Source organism: Myotis myotis, unplaced genomic scaffold (assembly GCF_014108235.1).
Source record: "Myotis myotis isolate mMyoMyo1 unplaced genomic scaffold, mMyoMyo1.p scaffold_m19_p_14, whole genome shotgun sequence".
NCBI classification, from domain to species: domain Eukaryota; kingdom Metazoa; phylum Chordata; class Mammalia; order Chiroptera; family Vespertilionidae; genus Myotis; species Myotis myotis.
In genome coordinates, this window is record NW_023416318.1 from 49,890,754 (window position 1) to 49,907,647 (window position 16,894).

At 40.8% G+C, this 16,894-nt stretch overlaps 1 protein-coding gene across 1 annotated transcript in view; it reads right to left on the bottom strand.

Moving 5' to 3' along the window:
- Positions 1–16,894, bottom strand: part of VSNL1 (visinin like 1) — a 63,123-nt gene that overhangs the window by 34,149 nt on the left and 12,080 nt on the right. The gene's annotated exons all lie outside the window — the stretch shown is intronic.

The following is a 16,894-nucleotide window of genomic DNA, read 5'->3' on the forward strand; positions in this document are numbered from 1 at the left end:
GTTACCTAAAAAGAAAGAAAAAGAACCAATGTTACCTACATCAATTATGTGCCAAGTTATGTGGCCAGTATCACAGTAGACTGTCAGTGAACAGAGCATAGGTTTAAAGTCATTCCTGATTTTTACTCCTGATTTGCCATTTACTATGTCTATCACTTATGGCAATGTTAACTGCTTTATCTTCAATTTCTTCCTTAATAAAGCAAATATAATAACAAAACTCTTTTAGCTTCACTGAAAGAAATAGGTAAACAAAGATAAAAATACTCCAAAATTAAAATAGTTGCATTAGTGCAGGAAAATTAAGAATTACTACGTAAAATTTCCTTTTAGTGTTGTTTTATAATAAAAAAGAGTGAAAACAGCCCTAACCGGTTTGGCTCAGTGGAGAGAGCGTCAGCCTGTGGACTCAAGGGTCCCAGGTTCGATTCCGGTCAAGGGCATGTACCTTGGTTGCGGGCACATCCCCAGTAGGGCAGCTGGTCATTGTTTCTCATCGATGTTTCTAACTCTCTATCCCTCTCCCTACCTCTCTGTAAAAAATCAATAAATATATTTTTTAAAAAAGAGTGAAAACAAATTAGTCACAGATTGATTTAAAAAGTCAAAGTAAACTTGAAAATCTAAGGGACCACCAGAATAAGGAAAATGTCACAAGATCTTTAAAGTTGTTCAGAGGAGACTGAGTAAGCTTTTGAAGAATTTACCCAAGTGGGCCTAGTGCTTCAACGTTCTTGAGACAAATTCTCTCCCGGGCTCTAGGCAGGTCTACACTTGCAATAGACCAGAAAAGGTAATCTCATCACATACTTTGTTATTATTTTTTACCTTCTTCTAAAACAGATTCCACACCCATTGTCAGTAACCTGCCCTAACACTGAACAATTCTTTCACAAAGCCACTCCCTCTAGGGAAGGCTTCCCCCCCAGCACCATCCCAACATCACACAACCCAGCGAGAAGATGCCATTGAGATGGCCATTTGTGTTCTAGGCTCTCTGGTTTGAGAAAATGCGCGGAGGATAAGGCATGCCCTTTGTTATGGAGCTTCTCTATTTACTCTTGCTCTTAATTCCAAGTTCCAAGTCTCTTATTAGCAACTGTCTCTTAATTGTAAGTTACTGTGGGATTCCACAGCTGGATATGGAAATCAAGTAAATACTCAGGTGTCGGGTTTATATAATCGGAATAAGAAAACTGCAATTCATGGTTATCCTGATAATCAAAAGATGTAAAATTTTCAATACATCACTTTGTTCTTTTTAGAGAATTACAAATTTTCATTATTGAACTAGAATCTCACCTAACAATAAGAGCTACTGAATACTGAGTGTCGGCTCTGGGTTAGGCACTGTGTTGAGTGAGCACTTCATGAACTTGCCTATGACCTTATGGCACCTCAGCAATAAGGATTAGGGCAGCTCTCTCAAGATCATACAAATAGTGTGTGGCAGAACTAAAATTTGAACCTGAATCTGCAAGACGCCTATGCACAATCACAGACGGGTGAATGGAAGGCATGTTAAGTGAAGGAACAGAAGGAGCAAAAGCAGGAAGAATCAGTGTCTCTTGGCAGAGAGAGAGAGAGAGAGAGAGAGAGAGAGAGAGAGAGAGAGAGAGAGAGGTCAGTCACTTTGCCAGAGCCTTCTTTGGAAAACCACAAGCTCAGACGTGAATTTGTATTAATAATGGAAAAAATGGATTAAAGGTTATTTAAAACCACCTCTTCCAATAGCCTTTTGAAGGTCAAAGTGTCAGCTTCTCTCTTATGCAGGAAAGCTTGGATTTTCCATGGATCACTTATGATTCCTTAGTCTGTTCCAGCTGCCTGGGAAGAGGGTTGTCTCTTACACATGCAGGGAACATTGTCAGGACCATGAATCACAGTTCTGAACAATCAAATGCATAGCTTCATGCTTCTTGGTTATACTTTATGATCAGCACTATCATGCAGGTGTGTCTGGCAACGAGTGAATCATTCAGAAAATCAAGTTCTGAACTGGCTCAAAGTGGCATTGACAATGCCCTCATCAGAACTTGTTTGGATTAATGACCAACCTCCTCACCGGGCTGTCTAACTCCAAGCCACCTTTTTCTGCATGGCTGCTTGAATGAATTTCTGAAATATAAACCTCACCTTCTAATCCTCTCCCTAAAACTCTCAATAATTCTCCATTGTCTACAGAATGTAGCCCCCCTCTCTCTACCATGGCACAGGTCCTGCCTACTCATCTATCTTTTCACTTCACATGCCTGGCAACAATCAACTATTACAGGTCTCAGGTCTTACATGCTTCCACAGGTCCATGCTTTGTACATGATGCTCTCTTTTCTTAGAATCACATGCCCTGTGTTTGCTCAGCACACCTTTTCTTCTTTAAGTGGCTTCAGCTCACAGGCCACCCCTCTGCGACACCTTCATTGACTTTACAAGGCCAACGTAGGCATCCTTTCTCCTAGGCATCCCTCTTGCCTTGTAAAAGCTTCCATGATCATTATTATTTAGTTTCTTGAGAGAGAGAGGACTGTCTTTTATTTATCTTTCATCCTTGGTACCTCATTCTAAGTCAGTGATGGCGAACCTATGACACGCGTGTCAGAGGTGACACGCGAACTCATTTTTTTGGTTGATTTTTCTTTGTTAAATGGCATTTAAATATATAAAATAAATATCAAAAATATAATTCCTTGTTTTACTATGGTTTCAAATATCAAAAAAATTCTATATGTGACACGGCACCAGAGTTAAGTTAGGGTTTTTCAAAATGCTGACACGCCGAGCTCAAAAGGCTCGCCATCACTGTTCTAAGTGCTCAACAAATATTTTTTGACAGAATGAATGAATGATGGGGACTGACCATTATGAAGTAGATGCTTAAGGACCTTGTCACTGATTTTCATCAATTTATGGTATTTTGTATGTCTTATTTTGAAGGGAATCAATGTAACCATAGTATAAACATAAAGTGCAGGCAGCGTATGGCAGGAATGTTTCATTGAACTGTATAGAAACTAGTCTGTTTTCCTGGAGGTCGTTTCCCTGTCTGTCTTCATCATCAAATTTTGAACACCTTGAAGGTGGGATCCATTTTTTATCTCAGTACCCTCAGTTCCTGGGATAAAGGCGGCGCTTAGTAATGTTTGATAAGTGAATGAAAAAGCATCCATGGGTTAACGCTCCCCACCTACACTCCTTTTGTTCTGGGCAGCAATGATATGGGTTAAGTAGTATCTTTCGCTTGGGACCAGGAATACAGAAAGGGTAGAAATGAAAGTAAAACTTACCAAGTTCCCAGTGATAATGGGAGGGAGATTTATTCCAGCCCTGTTTCTAGTAGATTCTGTGATCTTGGGTAAGATCCTTTCCTTCCCTGTTGCTCAGTTTCCCTCTTTGAAAAATAAGTGATTTGGGTCAGATGATCTTTAAGGCCATTCCAACCCCTTCCATTCACTGATTTGCAACGTAAGTTTTGTAAATGTGAAAATGGAGTCCCAGACTTCAAATTGGCTGTCTCAAATGTGTGGATTTTTTACCTGACAACCTGTCTGTACTTGAGTGTTTGTTACCTTAGAAGGGAGGGGACAGGAACTGGTGTATTATGTTTAAGTTTGAGTTCCAGGCTACAAGGTAAAAACCAGTCCAGCCACAACCCAAAGAATTTTTCACTGCTTGTGTTACAATAAAGAGAAACTCGGTGCTAGGCACAAAGTGGGACTGGTGGAGGGGCTCTGATGGGCAAGAGAACCCCCCCACCCCCCAGGGATGGGCCCTGGAGTGAAATTCCAGGACCACTTACCTGTAGAAAAGACTAAATTTTTCTACACTGCAGTTTACAGAAGGCCTTTGTGCACATTTGCCCATATAATAATGCTGTAAGAAAGAGGTAATTACCATCCCCTCTTTACTGATGAGAAGTTTTAAGCTCAGAGAGATTAAGTAATTTACTTTAGCTCAACCAGCTAGTAAAAAGCTTAGAACAGAATGAAAGAACTTCCATTGGTTTCTGATACAGGCTCTCTGTCATCTCTGGTCTGGATTCTGCAGCCACCTTCTAGCTGGTCTTGCTACCTTGAGTTTTTCCCTCTTCTCATCCACCTTCTATCTTGTCTTGATAACAGGATTCCAGAGCAGAAGGGGCAGAGCATGTCAGAGTGCCCTTAGGAGAAAACTGGAAGACTGCCTGGAAGAGGGGAAAGGACCAGCAGGGGAACCAAGCAACACCCACTTGCATCGTGTGTGTGTATGTGTGTGTGTGTGTGTGTGTGTGTTGCCCTGAGTTGGCCCCAACCCATGCTGATATCTAAGTCCAGCTTCCCAGGACACGGCAGGGCCTGCTGCATGTAATGAGGCACACAGAACATCAGGTCCAGCTTCTCTCATGTAATCTTGCCATCAGCCTGCCAAGATCCATGTACAGACTGAGGGGCTGAGATGGACAGTCCAGGCACTGGTGCAGAAACACAGCAAGATGAGCATATCAACAGGGAAACAGCCCTGGAAGTAGGACTCAGAGCAGCAGAGAAAGGGCTTTAGGGGCTCAGACTGGAGGCCTATGGGATACCTGACAGGGGTCTGGATTGCAAGTTGAGCTGGTTCTAGTGTCAGATTACCTGGGGCGAGGGTTTAATAGAACAAGTGCTCCTCACCTGAACACGGTAATAACTGGAAGAGACTAGCCTTGCTCAGGCTTAGACTCCTGCCAAAATTGTCCTTTCTTTTCCTTACCTCCCGTCTAAATCTTACTCCTTATGCAAGGCTTGGTCCAAATGCTGTTTTCTCCATGACACTCTCTACAAGCTCTCTACTGTCCTTTTTGTATTCATAATGACATGTGGCCTGGTTAACTCTGGGTAAGTCAGTTCAGCAGACATTTATAAGCATTTTCTGTGAGAAAGGCCCTGTATTGGGCATGGTGAGATATACAGAGAAGACATGGTTCCAATCTTGAAGGGCTGAGAACTGAATGCAGGAGACATTCAAACCTCCTGGAATAGGGAGCATGGTGAGATGAATGCTCACAGCACAGAGCTAAAGATCATAAGGAACAGAGAGACAAATTCTTACTAGTTCTGGGAACTTCTCCTTTAACTGATTCCCAGGTGAAAAAAATCTTAAACAGTGTTTCCCAAACATGCCCCAGAACAAGACTCATCCTTGGTTGTCTTGTTAAAAATACAGCTTCCTGAGACCCATTCTTTGAGGGAATTCTGTACTTTTAATAAGCTACTCAGGTGAATATGATCCTCAGTCAATTTGGGAAGCACCGATACAAACATGAATAAAAATCAAAGTCTAAGGAGAAAACACCCAAGGCAGCACAGACATAACCCCAGACCCTCCCTTCTTCCATGTGACATCCCTAATATGGTTTCAAGATCCTGCACTGGGGACACTAGCATAAGAATTTAGAAACCACACAAGTAAGGATGGCCAAAGCTTAAAAAATTTGCCTCTGGGCTCTTCTCTTTTATGCCCTTTGGTTTTAGGTTGGAGAATTTGAGGTTCAAGGTCCCATGGGTGACTGATGACAGAGCCAGGGTGAGAACCCCTGTCTCCTAACCTGGCCGGGTGTTCCCACCCTTCCACCCCTAAGCGAGCTGCCTCCAGGCCAAACAAAGCCTATAAGCCAGGAGGCATGTTTATTTCTGTGCCAAGTGTTGAAACAGTTCCCATCACCGACCCTTTGGGATCCTATAAACAAATGACATGAGGTTGCTAGTTTCCAGAGACTGTTAAAACCACCCTGAAAACCAGACTCAACGTTGCCCAGCACATTGTGTGGGGTATTCTCTTCAATAAAGCAAATATCTGACACGCTGGTTCTTTGGGCTCCTCTCTCCTTCATCCTCCCGAAGCCAAGTGCTCACAGCCCCCCAACAGCATGTCCCAGGGCACAGGGAGAGATCACAGGCTGGCCTTTTACGCTGTCTCTGTGGACCTGAGCAGCTTTGGAAAAGGGGAGAAATCCTTTCTCTTGGTGTTCTCTGGAGACTTTCTCAGACCCTGAAACTAATGAGATTAGAGCCAAGGTCCTGGTCCACAAGCATGAAACAGGTGGGGACGCAGACTGCACTCTTGGGGACTCACGATGAGCGAGTATTTATTTGATCTGTAATAAATGAGGAAACACATTTTGATGTCAGTGTTAGAGCCAGTGACAAGAGTTTCATTCCAGAAAGTATAATAAATACAGAAAGATGAAAGCAGAAGTGAGCCCCAGGGATCAATCATCTGATCTAACTCCCTTGTTTAATAGAGGAGCTCCAGGGAGGCGAGGGGACTTATGCCATGGGACACGGAGTTAGTAACAGAACCTAGCAGTGCCCTGGCTACTGAGCCTGAGCAATAAGACTTGGAGGCCAGTGCTCCCGGGGCACTTAGATGGGCCAAAGTTCCTAGCCACTGCAGGAATAGGAAGAGCCAATCCATGTCCTTGTGACTAGGGTATGAAGAGTGGCCTCCTTCCCTAGGCTGTCCCTCTACAGCTCAGGGCTGAGAACCTGATGGGGCCCTGGAGATTTGCTGGATGGGGTAGCCCTGACCCAAGGATGGATGCTGCTAGTGGGCCTTAGCCCTTGAATCTGACTAAGTGGTTCCCTAGGTGATTCCAAACTAAAATCACCTAGTAATTAGGTGACCAAGTGCTCATGGACTCTACCTGCAAGGGGTCAAGTGGGCCGATTAGCCTTAGGGGTCAGACCCAACTGCCATCTTCTTTCTCCTTTCCCAGGAACAAAGGACATTTCCCAAGTATCTGGGAACCACAGCTTAGACTATATCATGCCCAAGGGCTAGGCTATGACTTTGGAAATGTTTCTGTTCAGACTCAATTCTCTTTCACCCCATCTTGTGGGTTCCCTTCTTTCTTAATCAGGGCGCAATGTCTTTTATTTTTTACTTAAGCTTAGTTTAATGGAGAAAAAAAAGTGTGCTGGTGTCAGACCTGGGATTTAATGGTGCTTTTTGCTGCATACGAGGTGTATGACTTCTGACAAGTTACTCAGCCCATTGGAGCCTCATTTCCCTCATCTGTCAAATGGAAATGATGACATTGCTATGAGAATTACTAAGATAAGACATAAAATTCCTTCCACATAGTGGCTGTTCAACAAACAGTGGCTATTATTACCCTGATCACAGGACCCAGCAAACTGGGCAGCTCTAGCAGAGAGGTAGACATTTCAAGATTCAGGTCTAGACATCTAGGAGTCAGCCTAACCCCTATACCTACATCAGGTCTGATAGGTATAAACAGAAGTACACAGAATGTGAGACATGGAGAATTTACCATGGTCCTATTTACTCTCCTTCCTTTAAGTAAAAATGCTTCATATCTGACTTGACATATTCAAGTCATCTGAGGACCCCACAGCCCTGAGTAAGCATCTATTGAGTGAAGTTCCCATTCAATTCCTTTCTCACCCACTGAACAGAAGTATGAGCTGATTAATAGCTGGTAACCTTTCATCTGGGAGTGTTTCAAGCAGCCACCCACTTTTCTGCATCTTATTTTTACTTCCCGGTGCTTGTCTGTGACTATTCAATGTGTTTGAGAATCAGTTTCTATGAAAAGAAGGGGCTGTCTCTGGCAGCATAAGAACCTTAGTTCTGTGAGGTAACAGAGGAAATGCTTTCATTAATAATCACAGCCTTCTGTCCAACAGATTGCGATCTAGGTTGTGCTGCCAAGTCCCAGTGGGTAGGACCATGCCCTTATCTCCAGCAGCAGGGAGTCGTGAGAGAGAAGTGCAGACCTGGGGCCCATGTCACCTGCACATCCCTAGTCACAGGGCTCGGAGCAGCCTTGAGCATAAGTGGTGCGTATCCTCTCCTTGTTCTCAGAGTGAGGACATGGGTATCCTGATGGGGCGAGTGACATGTTCAAGTGTCTACTGATAAAGGCAGAGTCATTCAAGTCTTCCGATTCTTAGTCTGTTTCCCCTCTGAGAGCCCTTTGCACTGACCATGCTTCTAAACTGTGATCTGCACAGTAATCCTAAAAAATACTTAACTGGTGTGGGTGGGTCTCACATACAGAGAGTTTTGAAGTTGGCATATAAAGTTGGCTTTATAAAAGTAAAATGTTCTGCTTGAAGCAGATGTGATACTAAACTTATTCAACAAATGTTCATGCAATATTGTAATATAATACAAATGTAAATATGGTTCCCATATTGATCTCTAGTGCAGGCCCTTTCTGAATACTAGATATATATCTATCAGCTTGCTTACATGTCCACCTTTGTATCCTATAACTTACCAGACCCAACATGTTGTCTTACTGGGCTACTCTCTGGGTAATGGCCCCACTCTCTGCCCAGGGACCGGTTCAGAACCTGTAGTTATTGAGGACTCTGCTCTCTTTTACATTCCTTTATCTAATTAATCATCAAGTTTAGTCTGTAGATTGTACTTCCTAACTTTTTCAAATTCCATCCACTCTCTGTTGCCACTATGTTAGATCAGGCTATCATCTTCTTATGTCTCACTTTGATTACCACAATAATCTTCTAACTTGTTTCCCCATCTACAGTCTTGCCCTCCTTAAGTTCAACTATAGCTGAAATGACCTTCTAAAGCATAAAATCTAATCATGTCACTGCCCTGCTTAATCCCTTCAGTGGCCTTTATATCCTCCTTCTGAATCCAGTCCTCAGCATGGCACTCAAGACTACTCTGTCCCCTCTCCCCCAGCACCCGGGAGAAGCAATGATAGGGAGACATGGTGTTGTTGTGGGGGAATTCCTGGATCAGCGTCTCTGACATTCAGGACAGCCATGTTAGGAAGCATCTTTGAGGCTCAGTGCTGCCTTCTGTGAGATGGAGTATAATAATGTTACACACAGTATTGTGATAATGTTAGCACAGCTTAAATGATATATAAGATAGGAAAAATCTATCCCATGTTCATTATAATGATTGAGATTCAAATTTGAAAGATAGAAAATTCAAAGAGAAGATGATCCATAGGTCATTACTTCAGGGTGCCTAAGGCCAGATCTAGGATAGTTCAATGAGGCCCAGAGAGAGATCCATTTAGAGGTCAAAGGAAAGAGCCAAAATATGCTGCTTTGGCATAGGATTACTTTAGGATGATTATTTTTAAGAAATAGCAGACATAGGAGAATCTCTGAAAACAGTCAAAGTTACCCTTCAAAAAGACACATTTATTAAGGGAAATCTCTATCTGTAAGGCTGTTTCCCTCTTTGTACCAGGAACAGGCAGATGTCCAAATACCTATAAATTCTTATTAATGGAGAAGGCAGCTGACTTAAATCTGCATAACAACCTTGACCTGGATTGCTGGGCTTTGCCTGATAGCTTCCCACCACTGGCTTTCCTCCCAACTAACGTTTTTTGCTTTTGTTTTTTGTTTTTACTGGTGATGGTATTTAAGGTAGTGACTTGGGCCATTTTGAAGAGTTACTCAGTTTTCCTGGTTCTCTCCCATGTACAATAGAGGTCTATGTGTTATTAGACTTCTGCTTGTTTTCGTCCTATTAATCTGTCTATCATTACAGGGTATAGCTTAGCCAAAAACCAAGACTGGTAGATGAAAAATGTATTTTTCTCCTTTGCAAACAGTAGCATCTCTGGATGTGTCTGTAGATCAAAATCCCCTAGTCTCTTTTTAGTATAAGGACATTTACTTGAAGGTAAGGGCCACCATTCTGAGTCCTCAACCTGGAACTGTTGGCCATGAAGCCAGCTGATATCCTCAGGAAAAGTTTTCCAGGGCCCACCCAAATGGCCTGTGTGGGCTTTCTGTGCTTTGATTGGTTCATGGGACACCTTTCCCTAAAACACCGGAGCTGGGTTTCAGTCCCAACTCTGCCATGTTTTCCTGTATGACCTTAGGAAAAGTCTGTTGCCTCTTGGAGCTTCAGTTTTCTCATCTTTGAAAGTTCTATGAAAGTTTCCCTCACCCAACTCACCAGGTCATTGCAGGGGACAAAGCGAGGAGGCAGTTTGTATATTGTAACACTGTTTGTAACTCCTAATTTAGTGCACTCTCCAGGACATCTCAGGAAAGAAAACAAGACCCAGATATGGAAAGAAGTGGACTTTGTGAGGCAGGGATGAGGAGAGGGAGTAAATTGCAAATCCCAAGCAGGAAGGGGTGAAGACACCTGTTGATGAGCAGCCGACAGAAGCTTCACAAAGAAGAAGCTGGAGGAAGAAGAGCCAACCACGTGCCAGTTTCTTGGATCTTTGGGACTAGATGGGTGGAAAAGACACATTTACCAAAGGTTTCCAGGGGAGTGCTGACCCTCTCTAGTAAGGTTCCTGTCTTTGATGTGTTTCTAGCTCTGACTTATGCTCACCCTGTCCTTGCTGGGCCTTTGTGAAGGATCCAGCAAGGCTGGAATAAAGCACTTTATTGTGGTATGTGATAAATATATTGCCTGAAAGGGACAATGCCAAGGCTGAGAGGGCTAAAATTAGACCTTCCAGTTCTGTTTGATTTGGCAGTTGTGTGCCCAGGCTGCTAACATGGCATCCTCTACCCACGTCCTTCCGTCCCTGGGCCTCCTGAGAGCACAGGTAACGTGTGCTGAACGAGAGGAAGCGTTGCTTCCTCCGCCACCCTGTGGGGATGACAAATGCTTCCGGGCCTGTGTCCTGCCACTTGGAGCAGTATGTTAAGTAATACTTAGCTTGAAAGGATATGTTTCCTTGTCAGCTAATTTGCAGATTAGAATAAAACCATATCTCTCCTTCCCATTAATATAACTTTTCCATAGTGAAGCCATAGGAAATCTCAAGACAATCATATACTTGAACCTTCTATTTATCTTCACTTAAGAACTTACAGCTGCATCTATGTAACCAGGGCAGAACCCAAAGAACCAGGTATAAGCACCTTAATCATGCTGTGCAGTAATGTCATCTACAGGAAGGAGCATGGGCCTTGGTGTTAGACATGTGAGGTGAGATCCCAATTCTAGCACTTCTATTAAATTGTGCCCTTGGGAAAGTTACTGAACCTTTCCTACCTTGTTCATTCAGCTTTAAATTACATACAACCTCAAAATGTTAAATTAAATAATAAATCCACATAAATGATTTTTAGCAGTAATAACTATAGCTTATCAAGTGCTTACCATGTGTTCATGGGTTATGCACTCCACCTTTACAATAATTTTATGAAGTAGATGCCACTATGTCTTCACTTCACAGTCAAGGAAAATAAAATTTAGAGAATTGAAGACATTTGTTCAGGATCACACAGCAAGAAAACAGTAGAATTGGGATTTTGAACCCTGGAAGTTCTCTCATTCACTGATAGCTTTTCTATCTTCTTAAAGGAGATGAGAAACAACAAAGTATTCTCCAGGACAAAAACTATTATTTCAATGTAAGAGTTTGCCATTCTCCTTGCCTGGATGGTGCCCTGATCTATGTTATTTTTTTCCCCAAGGAAGGCAACTTAAGGGTACTCCACAGCTTGGTTCGTTATTTCACAATTGCTAGCTTCTGATTCCTAGGGGGTGGGGGACAGGTTTGGATGCTAAATACAAAAGCAGCAGTTGAAGGTACTGAGAATTTTTAGCCAAGAGAAGCAAAGACTTTAGGGAGGAAATTTGAGCTCTTTTCAAATAAGTGAAGGATTTACTGGCACAAAAATAGACTTATGGATTAGCATAAAGGAACAGAGAGTCTAGAAATAGATCCAGCTATACATAATTACTTAATATATGATGAAAGAAATTTTTCCAAACAAGAGGAAAAGGGAATATATTCTTGTAAGTGATGCTATCATCACCCCTTTGCAGCAATTCGATGAAAAACATCAGATAGAATCACACTATATACCACCTTTTAAAAAACATTAACAGTTGGAACAAACAGTTTAATACAAAAATTAAGTCAAAGATAACAATTAGAAACTGAAACTATGCTAGACAAATGTTAATAGTTATTGTGTATGTGTACACATAGCTTTGAATATAAAACCAATACAGTTATTAAGGAAACCATTAGAATCTGAGGAGATAAATGATTGGAGTGAGGCTAGATAATTCAGGCCAGAATAAACACAAATAATGAAAACAAAACCCAAAAACATGGTTAACTTATTTATTAAGGTTAAGTTAGGCTTTCTAAACATTAAAAGCAATGGCAGAAACTATAAAAGATAAGATAAATAGAGTTGCATAAAAATTCAAAGCTTATGCAGTCTAAAAACACTAGAATAAAGCAAATATCAAAATGGGGAAATATGCAACATAAATGTCTTCTAAGTACTAAATATGCTTAAAAATAAATGGGGAAAGGGTATGAAATCTGGGCAACAAATATGAACAGATTATGAACAAAAGATGAAATATCTTGGCCAACTTCAATCCTACAAATAATCGAGCACAGTAAAATTGTATATTGTTGCAACCCACCAAAAAATACTAGAAATCAATAAGCTTTATATATCGACACTTTTAATTCCAGTGGAAGCTAGCTTAAAGAAATAGTCCAAGAGAAAAAAAAGTGATACACAGAATATATTTAAAGCAGCATTATTTAATAATGGTAAAAATACTCTAGAACTATAACCATTCCCCATTAAAAAAATGTATAGTAAATTATGGCACATTAACACCATGGAATATAAAACTGTGAGTTCTATGTTGAAACATGGCAAATTACTTACGATATTCTAAGTGGAAAAAGCAGACATACAATATTTAACAGTCATTATAATTAAACTATTTACTGCAAAAAAAAATGAAGTCATTTTGAGAATGAAAGAAGGTACTATTGTTTATGCAAGGACAACAGGCATTATTCAGGGCTATCCTAAGCAAATTGGGGTGTACGGTCACCCTACCTCTCCAACTTCATCTCCTATCAATAACACTTATTTGCTATGCCACAGCCACACTCACTTTGTGGCTTTGTCTCTAACACATCAAGTTTACTCTCATATTAGGTCCTTTGCATTAGTTTTCCTTTCTCCTTAGAATTCTCTTCTCCTAAGGTCTTTCATGGCTGACTTCTCAACATTCAAGTCACTGCTCAAATGTCACTTTTTTGATCTTTCTATTTAAATTTTTAAAACTCGTCTCTCCTTCAATACACTCCTAATGACTATCAATTACTTTGCCTTATATTCTTTGTAGCCTTAGGATTATCTGAACTTAGCTAATGTAGTTATTAGTCTATATGGTCATTTACTGACTTCTTTCACTAGAATGTCAGCTCCAAAAGCGCAGGAACTTGGCCTGTTTTGTTTACCACTCTTTATATCTAGACTTGCCCCTGGTACTGAAGAAGTAATTAATATTTTTAAAAGAAATACCTTAACTTTCTATAATTTTTAAATACAAGCTCCTCTTCTTGATAGTGATAGCTGTTAGAGTTATTATATGACTGTGCTCAATGCAAAGAGATCGTCTCTACAAAATTGTTTGAAAGAAAGGTCAAGTTTAAGTTCCCCTATCTACATGCTCAGGTGCTCAATAGGGATATGCAAAAGTCAGTCAAGTTCTTAATTATTACCAACTTCAGGGAAGAACTGAAATAAGCATTCTTAAATAAGATTAGAGGGTATGTCAATATAAATTAACCATGGTAGTATTATTGACCCTATTATTAAAACCATTACTACCACCTCTAAAGTCCAGGCATCAATTGATATCTATGTAGTAATATTTATAACATGTACACCATGATAATCTGTCATACAGGTATCATTATCTAAACTTCACAGATAAAATAACTCATGTAACTCTGAATATTTTGTGACAGAGCCTTATTATAAAATCCACACTTCTTTCCGTCTTATTCAATCAAGATTCTTTAATCCTTTAAAACATTATGTCAGACAATGCATTTGAAAGTATTTTCTTGCCATTATTGTATGCTTTGGTCCTTGCTCCCTGCACCCTTTTCCCCATTGCCTAGCTAGTTCCTACTCTTGGCACACCCCAAATGATCCCACCTCCAATCCTCACCCTGTGGAGGTCTGGGTTTATGTGTCTAGAAGGGCTTCCTCGGCACTCTATGCTTCTTTCATGACTGTTCTTAACAGACTACCGATACCTGTCTCTACTGCTGGAATGTGAGTTCTGAGAGGGCATGAACAATGTCTTCTATCTTCAGAGTACATAGTAAGTACTAAAGAAATACTTGAATAAATAAATAAAATACTTTTAACTTAATGGAATTGTGAAGGCACTTGGACATGTTTAAAGACCCACAGGTTTGTATCACATGGAAGTAATGAAGGGTTTGGGAAGAGCACCTGACATTCAGGTGCTTGCAGATTTCTCTATCTGGAAACTGTTCCAGTGAGCTATGCATCAGGGTATGGTTATCATGGAGATTTCTCTTGGAGATATGCTAAAATTAAATGGATATCTATGTGGTAAATGGCTTTGTTGTCCTCGCTATGGAGGCCTTGCAAGTGATGGATAAAATGGGAGATGCTAACACTTGTGGGCAAGGCTCATTCTCCTCAAAGAGAAATACAGCAACCACCCTCCTTCTCAAGGCCCAGAGGCTGTAAACAGGTTTTAGCTGCAATCCCAGGAGGTTGAGTTGGAAATTTAGACCTCAGTGGATTTCCCTGGAATCTATTATTTCAAACAGCTCAAAATAGGTCTCCCCATTAAAATTTTCTTGTAGCATTGATTAATTTTCTTCCATGGTACTTAATCCTTTTTATAATTTTATGCTATAGTATGATTATTTGTTTGATATCTGTTCCTCTAACTAGACTCTGATCTCTATGAGGGCAGGGATTATGGATGATTTAGATCACCCTAGTGATCTAAATAGATATCTAGTACTAGACAAATGATAGATGTTTAATAGGTATTTGTTAAAAGAATGATTTGATAAGACAGAGAGGCAATACCTCATGTGAAAGTAACATAATAAATAGTAAAAAGAAGGTAAAGTAAGTAGGAAGAGCACAGATCTGTTTTGGATATTGGAGCTATTACTTACAAACATCATTACTTTAGGCAAATAACTCAACCCCTGTATCAATTTCATCACCAAAAGTAGAAATACTATTATTTGGAAGTTTGGAACACTTGAACATCATAAGGTGTAAAAATCTGTCAAAAGTGGAAATTACTCACATGAGGAAACCCTATTGCCCCTGAAATCTCTTCCTCATGTGGCCAGAAATTCTCACTTCCCTATTCCAAATCTTAGACAAACATTTGGGACCTTTTGGTGTTCTTTGGTCTATTCAATGCATATTTATTGAGCATCTATGATATGCCGTCCACTGGGGTTGGCTCTGGGAATACACTGGTCAATTAGATAGATGTTCAGTCTTAGAGCTTTGTTTATCTTATATAATAAAAGGATAATATGCAAATCAACCAAACAGTGGAACAACCAGTTGCTATGGTGCGCACTGACCACCAGGGGGCAGATGCTCAATGCAGGAGCTGCCCCCTGGTGGTCAGTGCGCTCCCACAGGGGGAGCACTGCTCAGCCAGAAGCCGGGGTCATGGCTGGCGAGCTCGGCGAAAGCCTCTCCCACCTCCGCAGCAGGCTGACATCCCCTGAGGGGTCCAGACTGCAAGAGGGTGCAGGCCAGGCTGAGGGACCTCCCTCCAGTGTACAAATGTTGTGCACCAGGCCTCTAGTATTTGAATAACTCCTGAAAGGACCTAGGGGCCTTAGTCACATATCGCTGCAAACAATAACAATGGTAACTATCTGTTATTGTATACGCTCTCTATCCCCCCAGCCCTGTCCTAGGTATTCCTGATTCATAATCTTATTTAATCTTTATAAGGACTATGAAAGGTAGACCTAACAGTTTTCATTTTTAGGCAAAGAAACTGCAGCCCTGCAGCTAGAGAGTGGCAGTGTTAGGGTTGGAATGCAGGTCTATGTGACCCTACACGCCTACAGCCATGATTTTCCTTATAGCACATCTGCCAGCCAGTCACTTTTAATAGTATAATTTATTTAGCAAGTGATGACTTGACATTATTATAGAATTTTCTACTTTTTATTAGATTGTGCAATTTAGTAAACATGGTCCTTATAATTACTGATGTAAAAATATTCTTTCATAAATGCTGGGTTTTCTCTGGCACATGAAAACTGCTTGCCTGTGGTACAGAAATATTTTAAAACTAACTTAAAATGAATGCAAAATTCAGAATCCAGGAGTTTCCTTTTTTTAGACCAGCAATGTCAATTCATGGACATTGAACCACATAGGATCCTGGATATATTTTTATTGGCTGGTGTGCTTGATGACAGGTTCTGAAAGACAAAGATACTAGGCAGGCATTCTGCTTGGTCAAAATACCATCATTTTAACAGTAATTTAACACCTGGCCCACTTCATTTAGACCAATGAGAGATCCAAAGATTAATCATACCCTGTGTTTGCTTTCTAGGAATTCACAGACCAATGAGGAATATGCTACTAGCAATGATATGAAGAGGATGATGGTGATAGTGGTAGTAGTAGTAGTAATAATGATAGTAAAAGCAAAGCAGGCCATTAAAACTGTATGAAACAGTGTTCTGGGAGCTCAGCCTAGATTCGGCTCTTTCCTATTTCCTGTTCCAAAACAAAGTGACAGAAGTGGTGGGATATCAGGCAGTTGCAGATAGGTTTTGGTCAGAAGAGACTTTTCAGAGCTTCCAGAAGGAATGCAGTCTTTGACTCATAAAGTTGGCCCTGAAAATTACTAAATAGTTTAGACAAATTTCCCACCCAATACTAAATGTTATGACTCCTCTGGCCTATGATTTTCTAGAATCTCACCCTCTGTCACTAAGCAGCCAACCCAGGTTCAAGGGGATTATTCATTCTACGAAAGATGTCCAGAAATCTATGTCAAGGATATTGTTAAGGCTACCCTTAAAACAGTAGTGAGCAACGTGTACAAAGATATTTCCCTCACTGGTATT